This window comes from Eschrichtius robustus, chromosome X (genome assembly GCF_028021215.1).
Source record: "Eschrichtius robustus isolate mEscRob2 chromosome X, mEscRob2.pri, whole genome shotgun sequence".
NCBI classification, from domain to species: Eukaryota; Metazoa; Chordata; class Mammalia; order Artiodactyla; family Eschrichtiidae; genus Eschrichtius; species Eschrichtius robustus.
In genome coordinates, this window is record NC_090845.1 from 41876919 (window position 1) to 41895119 (window position 18201).

Genomic DNA, 18201 nt, shown 5'->3' on the forward strand with positions numbered 1-18201 from the left:
TCTTTTAAATATCCTTCTGGCCAAGAGGTCAGTCCCGGAACATGGAAAATCCATATTATAAATTTGGATTTCAACTGGTTGAGTTGTAGGTGCCAGGTACTACATTAAGGTTGCTCAAATAGCCAAGGACTTCCTTTGCCCAGACTCACCCAAATTAATCAGTGAATATTTTCCAACTTAACTTGATAAGAATCAATTTCTTTATTAAAATGTTTAAACACAACTGAATGTAAAATCGAAAAAAGGACAAAGTCTGAGCCAAAGGTGGTATAAATTCTGAATCAACTGGGTGTTTTTTTTCCTCTATCCCTTAACTGTTTGCATTCCTAATCCCTTTGTTCTTTTATTCCCATGCTCCACTTTAAAGAGGAAATGCTCACCTACTTAATTCTACGCCAAAAGTCTTTCCTTAATACAAGATAAGGCCACTCAACTGACTTAATCTTATTTGCTGTGGTTACTTTCCTTCTCAACCTGCTCCTAACTTGCCTTTATTATAGTTTTTATTGCTGTTTTCTTTTGGTTCATTTAAAGTGACTGTTCTCCTTTAAAAGGGGCAGAAAATAAGCTTTTTCATTAGAAAAGCCATGCATTGCAGATTGCCAACCACATACTTCCTTTGTCTTTCAATACTCTGCTCACTCTCTGGCATGAAGAAATTCGTAGGGCTTTCTTTATGGTGAGCATCTCTATTAGTTTCCTAGGGTGCCATAACAAATTACCACAAACTGAGCGGCTTACAACAATAGAAGGGTATTATCTCACAGTTCCGGAGGCCAGAAGTCTGAAATCAAGGTGTCAGTAGGGCCATACTCCACCTGAAGTTTCTAGGAAAGACTCCTTCCTTGCCTTTTCCAGCTTCTGGTGGCTGCTGGCATCCCTTGGCTTATGGCCCCATCACTCCAATCTCTGCCTCCATAGTCACATGGCCTTCCCCTACATTTTCCCACTCTGTTTCTCCTCTTATAATAAAGGCACTTGTCTTTGGACTTAGGACCCACCCAGTTAATCCAGAATGATCTCATCTTAAGATCCTTTACTTAACTATAACTGCAAAGACCCTTTTTCCAAATAAGATCACATTCAAGGAACCAGGGGCCAGGACTCAGACGTATCTTTTGAGGCGCCACCACTCAGTCCACTATAAAATCCAACTTGAAGAGGTATCACTTTTAATCTAATAACCACTTAAATCCTATGATTGTTTCCCCTCCTCCGTTTTTTTTCCACTTTTCTATATTTTTGTTATGAGTATATATTTCCTATATGATGGAATAAAAGAAGACATTTTAAATGTATAGTTCTTTAATGTCCCCTAGTTTCCAATATTTGAGCATCACTCAAGTTTGCAAAATTTCTTTACATTTATATCTCCTTAGATGCTCCCAGCAACTCTGGCTGACAGGCCTAACAAATATTATCACTTTAGAAATTCAGAAACTGAGGCTCAAAGACTTGTCCAAAATCTCCTGTCACTACAAGTTGGGGTTTCCTGAATCTTCATCTTTTCATTACACATCAGATAACAAAAGGTGATTTTAAAAATTTTAAATATATACAGAACATGCTCATGTTGAGTATTAATCTTGATAGAAGTGAAAAACTCCGCTGGCATTTAATCTTTAGGACTTAATTAGCTCGCTCAATGTGATGGCACCTAACACGTACTTGGAAACCATTTATTTGTGGTCACCTTGTCAAAATATAACCTCTGACCTCCAGTAGCTCATTCTTATATAGTTATCTATATAAATCCAGGACAGGAATGGTGATAGTCTGAGTGGTTTTCATGAGTGTCTTCTTTCCTTCTGAAAATAGCAGTCCATTCAGGCTGCTATAACAAATCATGGTAGAACCATGGTGGTAAATAGGCTCAGCCCAGTAGGAGGACTTCCCAAAGAGGGTCACTTTGCACAATGCACAAAAGATGTGCTTCTCCCTTTTAGAAGGACAAGGAGTGCTGGAAAGCTGGTATGAAGGAAGAAAATAACAACTATTATCTTCCCATGAACTTTAGAGAAAACAATATACAATTGTCATGAGTAGTGTAACCTTTGGACCGCTCTGGAATGCAATATCCTTTCCAAGTGGGCAAACCCTTGATGGTGTTGATTTGGTTTTGTGTTTGCTTCGAATAATAAAAGGGAAGTGGGAGATTTCTGGTGGCGGGCAGCCAAGCCATTCATCTAAAGATTTGGTATGTGTGTATGTGTTTGCTTTGAATTACGTAAGTTATTCCCATTTAGTCATTTATACTGACTTTAAAGAAGTAAACAGTACCTACGTGAAAAGTTAAATTTGTCACGCACTACATTCAGCGATTGCTTCAGAAATTTCCCTTTTCAAAGAAAACAGTGATTTGTCTAATCTCAATCAAATCCAGCGTGCGTGGAACAGAAGATCACAGAGCCAGAGATGGAATAAATAGCACCTGCTGGGTCTTTTGAGAGGTACATAAATTATGAGGGGGGGGGGAAGTTCTTCAGTAAATACGACGTAATGCACATCTCCATGTGCTATCTGTTCTATTGGCCTCTCTTGCTTTTCCTCTCTCTCTCTCTCTGTAGGCCAAAGGCTCTATGGGCTTCCTCGTGGCCCCCATTTCAGCACTCTACACGTGCACAATGCCATACCCCAGGATCCTTTAAGAAGAAAAGATGACCTCCCAAACACTAGATGTTAGTTATTATCACAGCTTTCAACCTATAGGAATTTTCTATAATGAAGATAGGCGTGCAGAGCAGAAGTTCAGTTGCACTGGTTCCCTGGCTTGGGAAAGGTATTGAGCAGACTGATCGCAACACTGACCCTTATAATGGACACTGGTGGTGCCTCGTCCAAATCCCCTTTTCTGGGCCAGGACACCCGTTCCCCCAGCTGCCGGGAATGGTGGTTGCTGAGAGCTCACAGCTGCCCCCTTCTCCAGAGAATTGCTCTTGGCCAAATGGAACCATCTGGCAAAGAAGATTACACCTTACCCCATCAGCCCCAGGCAGCCCAAAGCTCTGACTGACTGGCTGCAGGCAAAGTACAAAAGGCAGGACACTTGCCTCGAGGTGCAAAGTATTGTGTGGTGCAATCAAGCTGCAGAGCTTCCCGTGGGATCCAACCAAAGCTGGTGGTCAGGTGAGACCACCTCTTTTCTTAACGTTTTCCTCTGCTCCATCCTTCTCCCACACTCTTTCTTCTGAGAACACTCCCCTAATAAACCCCTCACCCAAGATTCTCTGTCTCAGGTTCTGCTTCTAGAATCAGCACCCCAACCAGGACGACCTGACCTCTGACCTCTGACCCGAGTCAGATTCTCCCTCTCCCTCACCCTTGTCGCCCGTGAGCCACCAAATAAAACCTCTATCTCCTCAACATCTCAACATCTTGTCATTCTAAGCCCTCCTCAGTCACCACCCCAGTTTAGACTCTCATGGCTTCTTAACCAACTTAGTATCATTGTTTCCTAACTGGTCTTCCTGACTTCAGGCTTGCTAGCTGCCTGCTGGAATCTTTCTGAATGATAAATATGATCATGTGACCGTATCCTCAAACACTCTCATCGGCTGCCTTATTCCTATCAGAGTAATAATAATTGCCACCCTTTATTATATACCAAGTGATTTACATTCATCTTCTTATCCTGTAAAGTAAAACTGCAACAAAGTTACAATCATCTTCTTTCACTGGTAAGAACATTGAGTCTCTGGAGGGGTAAGGAATTCACCCAAGGTCACACAGCTAGCAAAGGGTTGATCTGGAAAGAATTCTAGCTGACTCCAAAACCACGCTCTTAATCTCATCACTAGATTACCTCTCAATAAATCCAGACTCAGCATTCTGGCTTATAAAGCCCTCTGCGGACAGAACCCCAACTAATTTTTCAAATTTCTCTCTCCCAATTCATCACACTACACCACAAGCTACACCAGACAACCTGCCATTCCTTCAACATCCCTCTTTCCTATTCCTGCGGTTCTGCCTAGAAGGCCCTTTGCCCACACCTCCACCTGCCACACCCTTGTGGCAGACTGTACATTCTCTTTGACAATTGACCTTGATCCTCTTCCCATTGAGAGGTGGGGCCCATGACCCCTTCCCTTGAATCTGGGCTGGCCCTAGTGACTTTCACATTACCAACAGGATGTGGCGGAAGTAATGCTGCGTGACTTCCAAGGTTAGTGCATGCAACTCCTGCCTGAGGCCACCATGCTACAGAGGCCCCGTGCAGGCACTCCAGTGGCAGCCCAGCTGAGCTCACAGCTGCGTTTCCACTGACAGCTGGCATTAATGCCAGCCCCGTGAGTGTGCCATGTTGAATGTCCAGCCGCTCGAGCCTTCAGATGACTGCAGCCCCAGTCGCATCTGATCGTAACCACTTAAGAGACCCCAAGCAAGAACTGCTCGTCTGAGACCTTCCTGAACATGAGATTTTTTAACAGAGTAAAATGATTGTTTAATGCCACTAAGTTTTGGGGTAAATTGTTACACGACCATAGTAACGATGATAGCCCTACAATCTTCCAGGGCCCTAATTAAATGCCAATTCCTGTAGTCAGATTCCCTAGTCAGATTTAATTTCTACCTTCCTGAAACTCTCAGAACAACTAGCTTCTCCAGTATGTCACTTATTCCAGTTGGCCTCATATTAAAGTTATTTGTGTGTTTGCTTTTTCCCCCTAATCCACACATCTTGAGTGTAGGAAGAGTGCAGTATTGATATTCATTAATCTTTATATTCCATAACTACTAGCCCCGTGGCTGGTATCAAGTAGATACTTAATAAATGTTTGTTGTCCTGAACTAAATTGAGGCAATGAGGAAAATCTTATTCTCCACCGACAGGAGAGAGCTATAAATCTCTTGGCCTGATGGAACTACCATCTCTTGCCACATTCCAGACCCAAAGAGAAGAGTAAAACTTGCCAATAAAAGAGTAAAAAGCCCACATTAAATAGGAGAGATGGTACTGTGTTGTATCATTGAAGAGTATGGGTCCTGCCAGCCTGGGTCAGAATGTCAGCTCTACCACTTCCTAGCTACATGATCGTGGTAAGCTACTTCTCATCTCGGGATTTCAGTTATCCCCTCTATAAAATGGATTGATAGTGCCCACCAACTAGAGTTCTCCTGAGGAGAAAATGAGATAATTTCTGTAAAGCACTTAATTTGAAGCTTCAATAATAAGCCTTCAATAAATGGTAGCTATTAATATTATAGGTGGCGAGTATACATTAAAATTCCTGAGATGACATCCATTTCACAGTTTCATTCTTTTCTACACAATGATTTGTCACATAAATCACTAAAAGCTATTTGTAAGGCTCCTTTTAAATATATTCACAGACCATAAATAATCCCTTGCCAGACCATTTGTCCTGATTTTTTGTTTCAAAAAATATGGTCACCATATCCATAGACCAGAGGACCAAAATCTCCTGCCTTTGATGGGTCACCCCATCAAGGAGAGTATCTTAAGCTGGATTTGATTGCCAGCTTCTGACTCAGGTTGTTGTAGCTTGAACTGTAGATAATGCTTCCTAGAGACACTAAATGAGGCAAGACTCCAAAAGTGCCATTGGGAAACAAAATGTGGACATTACTAAGGGATGCACAATTCCAGGGCTCACCATTTACACTGTTGAATTCCAGGGGGCGCCATTCACATAGGGTATAATGTAATAGTGTCTTTTGGAGTTGTGCAACAACATGGCAGCCTAGATCTTGGAGCTTGTGCCTTTACCCAATCCGCCTTCCCTACTGCAGAAGAAAAAAAAAATAAGCTAAAAGCACACTTCACCCCAATTTGCATCTGTAAGTTCTCTCAAGTGTGGGTACCAAGAAGTACTTTATTCTGGAAAAGAGGATAAATAATTTATGCAATGATTATTTTACAAGATGTGAAGACATACTCTCAAACTATTACCTAACATGAAAGGCCCAAGACAGATGTGGCTTTTTTATTTTTCCAAAGCAGAGAACATTCTTTCCCCATAAACTTTTCTTAAACAAATGTTCCAATTTTCTTTTCTCGAGAAAGAATCCCTTCTTCCACCAAAACAAATAAGCCAATAAAGTTGTTCACAACCCTACTCATTATACGACATCAACCTTTATGAACAGGACCACAGTGGGGAACATAATGAAAGAGGATCATTTGAAACTTATCCCCAAAATGATTTTAAACATAATGAGGGTTTAAAAAAAATAATCCTTGGGAATTCCCTGGCAATACAGTGGTTAGGGCTCAGTGCTTTCACTGCCGTGGCCTGGGTTCAATCCCAGGTCAGGGAACTAAGATCCCGCAAGCTGTGCAGTGCAGCCCAAATCATCATCATCATCATCATCATCATCATCCTTGGCTTTGTTCTATAATGTGTGCATTTTGTATTATGTGTGGGGATTCCTTTGGGTGTCTTAGATAATACAAAGCCAATGCTGAACCGTAAAGCTGGACTACACTCAAATAAACCCAGAGGCAATGTGTTCACGGTATGGAATCTTCTAGCCCTGAGGGTCTTGGAAGATCTTGCTTAAGTCCATTCTAACCCCCTCTGCTCCAGCGTCTCCATTTCCTTTTATGTTGTCCTCAGTGGAAATGGGAAAACTCCCCACTATTGAAACCCCTTGTCATATAGGCAGTCAAACCTCTTGAACACAGGTCATTGGGTTCCCAAACATTTACCAGCAGAGAAAACCCTGACACCCGCATGCTCTGGGCTTTCTTTTATTGGCTGTCTATGCCAGCCCCTGAATGAACTGAGACATCAAGGCAGTGAGAGGGGAGTACGGGTCCTTGTTAGTGTAAAAGAATTGGAATAGGACAACGTGAAGAATTGGTGAAAAGTGGGGCTGTTGGCATGTGAAGACCAGGAGCCCTTCTCCTGGGCCTTCTTCTGTACTTAATATACTTCCCTAGTGTTGAAACCTTTCCTCAAAATTAAGGAGAGCTCTCCGATAATAATAACCACAATTCCTACTACCTTTTCAGTACTCTTTACAGAACCCCTACCAGGGACCAAACACATTGAATCTTCATAATAACTTTGCAAGATAGGTATTATTATTACTGTTTTACTGAAAATGAAACCAAGACTCAGAAAGATAAGGGCATAGAGTTAGAAGGCAGCAGAGCTGGGATTGGATCTCAAGTGTGCTGACCCGAAAGCCCACAGCAGGCTGCCTCTGGCTTATGCAAACCACACTGCCGCTTAAACCATCTACCCCCTAAAAGCACTGGTCAAATTTGGGCTCAGAAACAGAATCTCCCTACGAGTCCCAGATATTTTCCTCACAACTAGGTAGTCTGTGCTTTGTCAAGATTTTAAAACTGGAGACCTTATAACTTGTTATGTCCTAAAGTATCCTACCAACATGGCAGCCTAGATCTTGCAACCTTCCTACCCAGTCCCTTTGGCCATGGCCCTCCCCACCATCTACATGGCAAGTGGAAGGGCCATGGGGTCAGTGGTCACATGGCTGTTGAGATGGAAACAACTTTTTAAGAAGACAGTTGTCCCAGTTCCTCTGGAAACAAACACATTTTTAAAAGTAGGGGTACACTACTCCAAATATACTATCACCCAAGTAAGATACAGCATATATTCACTCTTTCACTAATACTTGATGAGCAATTAAGATGATACAATTTTCCCTAACCCTTTCTTACATTGCTAGGATGAATCTAAATTGGTACAACCTCTATGGAGGCAATTGAACAATATGTATGAAATTTATAAAAATTACGCGTGCACCAAGAGATCACATATTATATGATTTTATTTATATGAAATGTCCAGAATGGCAAATCCGTAGAGACAGAAAACAGAGTGGTTGGTTGTCAGGGGCTGAGAGAAATGATGGCTTACTGGGTATAGTCTTATTTCGGGGGTGATGGAAAAAATTTTAGAAGTGAATAGAGGCATTGTGTGTCAATTGTGAATACACTAAATGCCACTGAATTGTATACTTTAAAATGACTCATTTTATGTTATGTGAATTTCACCTTAATAAAAAAAAAAACATGTGATTTAACAACAACAGAAAGATTACATGTGCACATACCATTTGTCTCAGACTAGGCTCCCTAGAAACAGAGGCTGAAACAGGGTTTCTTGTACAGATGACTTACTGAGGGAATGTTCTCAGGAGAAACCTGCAGGGGAGTAAGGGAAGCAGGATGGCAAAGGAAGGAGATAGGGCGACATGTGGCATAAGATCTGTCTAGCCTCAGCCTCAGCCTCATCCCACAGGGAACTCCTGAGTGAAAATTGCACCACAGAGGCTGTTCTGCACAGGCTAGCCGGTGATACCCACACATCTGTAAGTCATTGGCCAGGGGCTATCCCCAGAAGGGCGTGTAACTTCCAAGACATCTGCGGGCCAGGCAGCAACTGTCAGTCAACAGCAGTTCCCCAGAAAAGAAAGTAGATGTGAGGGACTTCCTTGGTGGTCCGGTGGTTAAGACTCTGCGCTTCCACTGGAGGGGGCATGGGTTCCATCCCTGGTCGGGGAACTAAGATCCCGAGATCCTGCATGACACCAGTCCCATAAAAGAGGTCAGGGCCAGGCACCAATAACACCTGCCAGCATTTGACCCAGTAATTCCATATCTAGTAATTTATCCTCAGATGCGTTTGCACACAGGCAAATTTATTCATCGCAACATTGTTTATAATAGGAAAAGACCCACCAGTAAGTGACTAGTTAATTACATTCTGGTACATCCATACAATGGAACATTAAATGGATATGGAAAAAATAAGAATAAGGAAACTCTCCATGTATGAATATGGAATGACTTTAAATATATATTTTTACCTACAAATAGCAAGGTACAGAATACAATATGTATAGTATGCTATTATATATGTTTTCTTTAAGAACATATATATGTGTTTGTTTCTATATGCTTAAGTTAACCCTGGAAGGATAGACAAGAAACTGGAAACACTGTGGTTGAAAGACAGATTGGGAGGGACAGTTTTCAGTTTATATCACTCTGTGCCTTGTGAATTTTACACTATATGAATATATTACCCATTCAAATGAAATGAATGAAGATGGATGGTAGGTAGGTAGGTAAGTAGATAAATTGATTTGCTCTGAGACTCAGCCAGAAGTTTCTGCCACTCCTTTGACCACCAAAACAAGCAGAACCAAGGGACATTTTAAAATTCAATTGTTGGGACTTCCCTGGTGGTCAAGTGGTTAGGACTCCAAACTTCTAGTGCAGGGGGTGCGGGTTCAATCAAGGTCCCACATGCCATGTGGTACAGCCAAAAAAAGAAAATAAAACAAAGAATATAAAATAAATAAATAAAACTCAATTGTTTTCCTATCCAGAAGTAATTTCCTTGCTGATGATTGCTGATGTATTCCCTGCACTAGTGTGTAATTTCTGGTTTTACCAGTAGCCTCTTATTTTCCAATACGATATTTCAGATCCTCCACCCATCCCTATTATTCATACTTCCCCATGGAAGTTTGATTTCTTTACCAAGATGAAGTCAATTAACTATTGCAACTGCAACAAGCTCTCTTTCTGAATTCTGAGCCAAGCTAGAGTCCGAAGGTATAGCTGAAAATTTTATAATTGAAAACTGTATTAATCAGAGTGTTAATTTTATCAATCAGTTCCTAATAGATGTCTAAAGACCAAATGGCTCTGTGGCTAAATAAATTGAAGCTACAGTTATTTAGATTTCTGTACTGCAGGACTTATCAGAGCCTTTAATATTACAAGGTGCATTTTCAGTCTCCTAAGATGCAAAATTCTCTCTAAAACTATTTGACTGCAGAATTGGAGAAGGGCTCAGTTGGGCTGTTCTTGTTTGGACTCTCTCAATGACTGACGTCATCTAAAGGCTCAACTGAGCTGGACGTGAAAAATGGCTCACTCATACATCTGGCAGTTTGGTTGTTGGTTGGGAGTTCAGTTGGGCTGTCAGCTGGAGCACGTCCACGTGGCCTCAACAGCATGAGGGTCTCAGAGTGGTTGGATTTCTTACATGGCACCTGGGGTCCCCCACAGCAAGTGCCCCAAGGGAACCAGGCAGACATTGCATTGCCTCAAAAGTTATGTGAATCACTTTGCTGGTTCTGTTGGTTACAAATGAGTCTCCAACGTCAGTACAGATTCAGAGGGAGAGGCCATAGAACCCACGTGGGAAGGGTGCCAAAGGATTTGCGGACATATTTTAAAACTGTCACAATTCATTATTGCTTTGATTGTACAGATGGGATCCCAAAAATGTATTTTGACCAAAAACAATTGACCCATGCTGCTGAAAAGACAAAATGGTAGTATATGCATTTCAGCCTCAAATACAGGGTTTCCTTAAGTTCTTGGAGGATGCTGTATAAACATGTATTGCCATTTAATCAAAGGCAAAGCTGGTTTCTGCATGGACCTGCTCTGGACCGTGAATCATGTCTATTTGTCATAGAATCATGCCATGTGTTAACTGCATGTTTCACTGACCCATTTTTTTAAATTGACAAATAAGACAGGTTGCAAGATTAATTACAGTGTATAAGAAAGAAAGGGCTGTCAGGTGTTCTATGTCAGTCTACTTTATAATCATACCATTTATGGCAACTATGAAGAAATGATAGCATTTCTGATCAATAAATTTCACCATGTTTATGAGTACTGAACTTGCATCCTTTTTGAAACTAAAATTTGAGGGGATGAAATAATGCTCTATGGTTTACTTTGACAAATAAAATATGAAAACCCATTAATCTTTAGTATAGGAATTTTGAGTTCTCTGTTTAGACTATCATTATTACTTCAATCTTTCAATGGTATTTGTCTACGGAATTGAAGTTGAACATCTAGATAAAAGAAAATGCTGACTGCCTTTACCATCTGACTAAAGGAAGAAAATACCAGAAGGATTTTATTTCATCAGGGCAATGAATCAAAATTGAGGACCCCCACTTACGCATATTATGGTGGTAAAATACCCTGTCAGCAAGTCTGAGGACTATGTAACCACTACAAGTAACTTCTCCCCAGTCCAATAAAATGACATTAGCAGCAAAAGCTCAGAGCATGTGAGTAATGCATAATTAACACATTTTGAAAATCATGTGACTAAGGCGAGTAAATCTTTCACAGTCTCGCGATACAGGCAAGATTTTATATATTCATTGAAGAGAGGTGAGCAAAACAGGCTGACTGAAGAAGAGGTTTGAAAAAGGAAGGCATGGGTCTTTGTCCCAGATCCTTTGTGCGTTTGATTAAGCAAATTGGTCAAGGAGACAGGGGGCAAAAGTGTTCCTGTCTCCTCCAGCCACACTGGAGGAATAACGACACCTTTCACGGATCAACATTGAGCAGTCAGCTGGGGCAGGAGAGCACATCGTCATTGGCAGGTCACAGCACAAAAATCAGGAGGCAGGACCAATGGGAGATGGCTAAGGATTGGAGGGAGGGATAGTTTGTTCAGGAAAGCCAGAATTATGAGAAAAACTGCAGAAACACTGGGCTTTGCCTTCCCAATCACAGGCCGGTGTGCAAGGGGTTCTTGTCACTTGACTAAGAGTCGTCCAGCTCCCCAACCTTGCACGTTTTCCTTGCTATTGATGAGTCTACCGGGGACTCTCTCTGGACCGTGTTAAAGAGTCAGCATATCTTAAAACTGGAAAGGACCCTAGAGATCTTTTGGTTCAGCCATTTTTTGCTTAAGAATTGTGGTTAATTTCCTATGGAACTTCTGAGAACCACCTGCCCCCATCCAGTGCTTCGTGCCTGCAGACCCTCACTCCCCCAGCTTCCCCACATCATGTAAGCCCTCAGGCCCTTGGTTTCCCGCAACCCATAGAGTGGCTCTGTTTTCCTCACCAAATCCCGTCTTCCTGACAAAGTTTGCTTGTATTGAGAGATGTTCGAACTCTCCCCCTGCATAGAGAGAGCCAAGATTGTTACTCCAAAACAGGAGCTCTGGGAGCAGGAAGTCCCAGGGTGTAAGTGCAGTGATGCTTGGCACAGAAATCACAAACACACTGGATCAAGGGATGCCCAAAAGACATGTATTTGCTGTACCTTTTTTTTTTTTTAATTTTTTTATTTCTTCATTCATTTATCTATGGCTGTGTTGGGACCTCGTTTCTGTGCGAGGGCTTTCTCCAGTTGCGGCAAGGGGGGGGCCAATCCTCATCGCGGTGCGCGGGCCTCTCACCATCGCGGCCTCTCTCGTTGCGGAGCACAGGCTCCAGACGCGCAGGCTCAGCAATTGTGGCTCATGGGCCCAGTTGCTCCGCGGCATGTGGGATCCTCCCAGATCAGGACTCGAACCCATGTCCCCTGCATTGGCAGGCGGACTCTCAACCACTGCGCCACCAGGGAAGCCCCGTGAATCTCACATTTTTAAAGAAATCTGGGCAAGAGGAGGTTGGGAGAGCACAAGAGCATTGAGATCCTAAGCTGGCTGCAGCAACTGTTCTGTTGACCCAGAAAGTGAGCGCTGCCCAGAGTACTACCCAGAGCTGGTGAAGAGTTCACAGGCTGAAGTGGCAGGTCTTCAACCTGGAAACAAGGTTGGAAAGAATCATAGAAAAGACCATATACGAGACTTGATTACCATGGGGGATGAGCACGATGAATCTGATTCTTCCACCAACTGATTTGGACTTGAAATATATGATGAACTGCTTCAAATGGTGCTTCTCTGACCACAAAGTATGGAGGATTTTACATTAACCCGAGAACCCTGCAGTTACAACAAACATCAGAATCTGACAACGACTCCACTAAAGAAAAGAGGGGGGAAAAAAATCACCAAAGAAGAAGAAGAAGCTGCAGGAAGGTAGTGAGAAGGGAAGAAAGAAAAAAGAGGACACTTTCAACAGGGAGAAGAAATGAACAAAGCTCAGCTTTTCCCAAAGGAGCTTCACAGCTCTCAATGCTGGTAAGGAGAAGAAGAAGAAGAAGAAATGTTCTTGAGGCTCGAAGTGATAAAGAGATGTTGAAGAGCGTGGCCATGTGACTTCATCCCTGCTCGGCAGCAAGGACATCCTGGTCACACTTGCCCCCAAACTTCATCTCTGTGTGTTGGGGGCAGGGGGTGCATCTGAAGGCGCCTCTACAGAAACTTAAAGAAGCTATTGGCAGGGCGATGCCAGAGCAGATGGCCCAGTACCAGGATGAATTCCCGGCACACCACAAGCAAAGGCTGCAGAGATGCTGGAAGAGGAAAAAGACAAGGAGCAGAGTGAACAGATTTGTTCTGGTAACGAAGAAGAAAAGGGGAGCAGAGCCCAGAAGAAATGTCAATGGAATGCTGGAATCAAGAAGGGGCTCTTTCAGGTGGTAAAGATGGAACCAGAGGGCTATAATCTGGAAAGGAATGAGAGCCAGTCTAGGCAGGACTGCGTGAAAGCTCTTCTGGATGCTGAAGTGCAAACTCTCTGGCCCCAAAGCTGGGTGCACACCAGGTCTCTGTGTAAGGAGAGCAGACCGCACCACGGGTCCCTGACATCCCTCCTGACCGAGAAGAAAGTCATGGCTCCTTCAAAGTCAAGGTGAAGGAAACAGAGACTAAGCCTCCTAAAAAGGTTCTCATCTGATCAGCCCGAATGGGCAACCCCATTGCTTTGTATAAAAGTCACGGGTCGGGCTTCCCTGGTGGTGCAGTGGTTGAGAATCTGCCTGCTAATGCAGGGGACACGGGTTCGAGCCCTGGTCTGGGAGGATCCCACATGCCGCGGAGCAACTGGGCCCATGAGCCACAACTACTGAGCCTGCGCGTCTGGAGCCTGTGCTCCGCAACAAGAGAGGCCACGATAGTGAGAGGCCCGCGCACCGCGATGAAGAGTGGCCCCCGCTTGCCGCAACTAGAGAAAGCCCTCGCACAGAAACGAAGACCCAACACAGCCAAAATAAATAAATAAATAAATATAGCAAATTTATAAAAAAAAAAAAAAGTCACGGGTCTTTATGTACAAAAGTAAAAAGGGAAATTTCCAAAGCCCAATTCTCTGGACCATCACTCTCTAGAGCTCTGTAATCACCCCCTCAATTTTCTGGCTGAATGGACAGTGGCACTGGAGCAGTCTGAGGAGAAAAACCCCAAGAGTTCTGGCTACAAAGAGCTCTCTTGCCAGGCCCCCCTCAGCAGAGCTTTCCAGAAGAACAGAGGGCTAAATGGCAGTACCACAGAACCCGGACCCAAGTCAGTCTTGTATGCAGTCACCGAACAGCGCAAAGCTTCACTCCCACCCCTCACCTACTTCCACTTGGCAACACCCTCCCCACATCTTCCTCCTGTGGCATCCATTCCTCCATGGCAGCCTCTCCAGGAAGCTTCTTCCTACACTTCCATGAGCCACATGGCAAAACCACATTCCGCCAACTCTTCAGGGCTGTCTTACAAGCCTCCCCTTGCTGGCTCTACCTCCCAACATGAGGTTCCTTCTAGAGGCTCTCCTCTGGAAGAACAACAATCCAGAGATCCTCTTCCTCCCCAAAACTTGCTCCCATGTGTACAGCCTCCCTGCATGGGACAGTCTGTCAATGGACGGGTCCCAAGCCCACAGTGAACACACCTCTGTTCCTCAGAAGCTGGCCTTGGGGGTCCAGATGGAGATTCTAGTGATGGGAGCCAAGGAGGCACAAAGGCGCTGACCTTGTCCCTGAAACCCACCATGGTTAGCAGCCCGTGCTCCTCAAAAGGGACTTGCCTGGTCTCTGGGCTTCACCGCTGTGTTTGTTGTTGGACAGTTAATGGCGAGACCGATCTTGGGATGGAGAAAGTTCTGAGTTTGGCATATGGGAGCATATGTGGTTCTGAGTTCCAGCACTGTGGCAGATCAGTTGGTGCAGCTGCATTTTAAATGTGCCAAACACCTTGGCATTTGGTGAGAATACCTCATGGAGTCCCATAGGCCAAGGGCTCCTTCTGGCCACAAGAGGATCCATGGGATGGTCATGGTGTCCATCTCATCCTTGGGTGGTGTGTTCAACAGGACAAAAACCTGGACTAAAGCCACAACTGAGAGAAGTAGCTTTGTCTCTGAAAATATATTCAGAGCACTTGATACATACTCATTGTACGGGGCCAATTTCTCCTCTGAACATGACAATGAAGCTCTTTTAAAGGCCTGTAGATCCATCAATCTCAGGACAATTGTGATAAGCCTTTTAAAGGCACTTATGCTGGGTTCAGCTTTTACCATTACCACTAAATGCATTGGATAGAATAGGACTGTTCGTGGCATATCACATTATAGGAAGACATGACTCCAGTGCCTTTATAGTGGAGCGGAATTAGATAACTCACATCCTCCATTTCAGCCCTCTGAGCACTTTTCAAAGACCTTTTTAAAAAGACATGTCTGTTTTTGAGACAGAACCAGTTTTATTTAGTTGAGATTTTTACAGTTGAATTCTGTAAATTTGTGGCATCCTGACTTAAAGTTCATCTGAGCCCAGAAAACTCTATTCCCAATCTAGCCAGAGTTCCAGGGGTTTTTTTTCCCCCCAGAGTTTATACAGGTGGACCCCAGTGCTACAAAGCCCTTGTTGGTCAAATCTTCATCTCTTTATGGGCAGAGGTCATGAGGGGTTCCAAGTCACAAATAGACATGCCAATTTGTTTTATTCTTAGAAATCCTCTTAGGCAGGGCTATAGTAACAGGCCTCTATGAAGTTACCTGTCATATAGAAATAGGCCTTGAAGTCTTGGAGTTTTCCAAGCACTGGAGTATATATAAACATAAGGGTAACATGCATTAAGCTTGGAGGATGGATCAAGGACAGATAGATATTCCAGAGTTCCTGAGCCACCAAGTGTTCACTAAACTAATGACTGTTTCACAAAGGTCTTTAGAGTGCTTACTTGTACCTGTGAAATGTGTACCACAAGGTGTGCTTGAACTGTCTGCTCTAGCTAAATGAATTCAAATACGTCAAGTGTAAACAGAATCCGGGTGAATTTTATGGTTATGTAATTTATGCAAAATCCACAATGTGGTAGCCTCTATAGAACAAATGACTCATTTTCTTCCACAAATAAATTAAAGGGGGGAAAAAAGAGGGAAAGGAAACCTCTAAGCTAAAAGAAACTTAAGATACATATCAACTGCGTGCAATGTGTGAAGCTTGTTAGGATACTGATTTGTAGAAATCAACTGTTTTGGTGTTTTTTTTTTTTAATGAGACAATGGGGAAAATTAGAACATTTATTGGAGATTTGATGAAAAGAGGAATTGTTTTGATTTTTTAGGTGTGATAATGGTATTGTGGTTGGGAAGGAGGGAGGGAGGAAGGAAGAAAGGAAGGAAGGAAGGAAGGAAGGAAAGAAGGAAGGGAGGGAGGGAGGGAGGGAGGAAGGAAGGAAGGAAGGAAGGGAGGAAGGATGGATTTGGCTGGCTTTTATTGCCAGTTCCTGGGAGGTAACCTCTAAACCCTTAACGTTTCCTAAGGGACAGGAGTGTCTTCGTTACTCGTGGTGAGTCCTTTAGACCCAGCCTGATGGTGTACGTCAAAGAGATGACTCAGGGTAAGGGCTGGCCACACCAGAAAGACCAACCACGTGATTAGAGGGTTGGGGCTGTGAGCCCCAGGGTATCAGCCTGACCTCTGGGAGCAGAAGGGGGCCGGAGATCAAGTTCAGCCACATGGGTGATGATCCAATGAAGCCCCAATAAAAGTCTGGACATCAAAGCTTGGGTGAGCTTCCTGGGGTGGCAATACTCCATGCACATATTGCCACATAGCAATGCCGGGAAAGTAATGCATCCCTGGGGACATGGGAGCTTTACATTTGAAACCCTCCCAATCCAAGATTCTGCCCTATGTGTATCTTCTAATTTGCACCCTTTGCCTGTAATAAAAGTGAATGTGAATATAATAGGTTTCTGTGAGTTCTGTGTGTCCTTCTAGCAAATTATGAAACCTGTGGGGTTTCGGGAAACCACTGAACTTGCAGTTGGTGTCAGAAGTCTTGGGCAGACTTGGCAGTCTGGAGGATGGTGCCCTTAACCTCAAGTTTTGCTAGTTCCAGTTAGAAAGAAAAGAAGTCCTTGTCTTTAAAGATACATATGGAAAGATTTACAGATGAACTAGTATGTCATGGATTTGCTGAAAAATAATCTGGGGGAGTGGGGAGAAGGAAGTCGAGAGCTAGGTGGAACAAGATTAGCCATGTGGAATCACAGAAACTGGTTACTGGGAACATCAGGGTTCATGAAATTATTTTCTCTTCTTTTGTATATGTTTTAAATTTCCAAAATGAATATAAAGTAGTGATCCACATGGAAAAAATATGAATCCTTACTTTATATGATGTGGTAGGTGGAATTCTAAGATGGCCTCCAAGATTACAGGCCCATGGTACACACACACCTTTTCCTAGTTATTTATTCAAACACAAATTGAGGTAGTGCTGTTTAGGGGTTTTGCAGATGTAACTAAGATCCCAAATCAGTTGACCTTAAGATAGATTGGGAATTCCCTGGCGGGCCAGTGGTTAGGACTCAGCGCTCTCACTGCCGGGGCCCAGAGTTTGATCCCTGGTTGGGGAACTCAGATCCCGCAAGCTGTGCTGTGCGGCCAAAAAAAAAAAAAAAAGACAAGAGAAATTATCCTGGGTGGGCCTGACCTAATCAGGTGAGACCTTAAAACCAGTAGGACTAGTCCTGAAGAAGAAATTCTCAGTCAGAAAGATTTGAAGCATGAGAGAGATTCCACACAAGGGAGATTCTTTGAAGATGGCTTTGAGAGGAGCTGAGAGCAGCCTCTGGCTAACAGCCAGCAAGGAAATGGAGACCTCAGTCCTACAGCTGCAAGGGACAAAATTCTGCCACAACCATGTTAGCTTTCAAGAAGACTCCAAGTTCCAGTTGAGCACACAGACAGTCAACAACTAGATTTCAACCTTGTAAGATTCTCAGTAGAGAAGTCAGCTATTTTCTACCAGACTTTTGTCCTACAGAACTGTGAGCTGATAAATCTGTGCTGTTCTAAGCTGCTATGTTTGTAGTAATTTGTTACAGGGCAGTAGAGAACTAAAACACACAATCAAAAAAATAAATTCCAGGGCTTCGCTGGTGGCACAGTGGTTGAGAATCTGCCTGCCAATGCAGGGGACACGGGTTCGAGCCCTGGTCTGGGAAGATCCCACATGCCGCGGAGCAACTAGGCCCGTGAGCCACAACTACTGAGCCTGCGCGTCTGGAGCCTGTGCTCCACAACAAGAGAGGCCG

At 43.5% G+C, this 18201-nt stretch overlaps 1 pseudogene; it reads left to right on the forward strand.

Moving 5' to 3' along the window:
• The first annotated feature begins 8193 nt into the window (after positions 1 to 8193).
• Positions 8194 to 13563, forward strand: LOC137756297 (ubinuclein-1 pseudogene; annotated as a pseudogene).
• The last annotated feature ends 4638 nt before the right edge of the window (positions 13564 to 18201 follow it).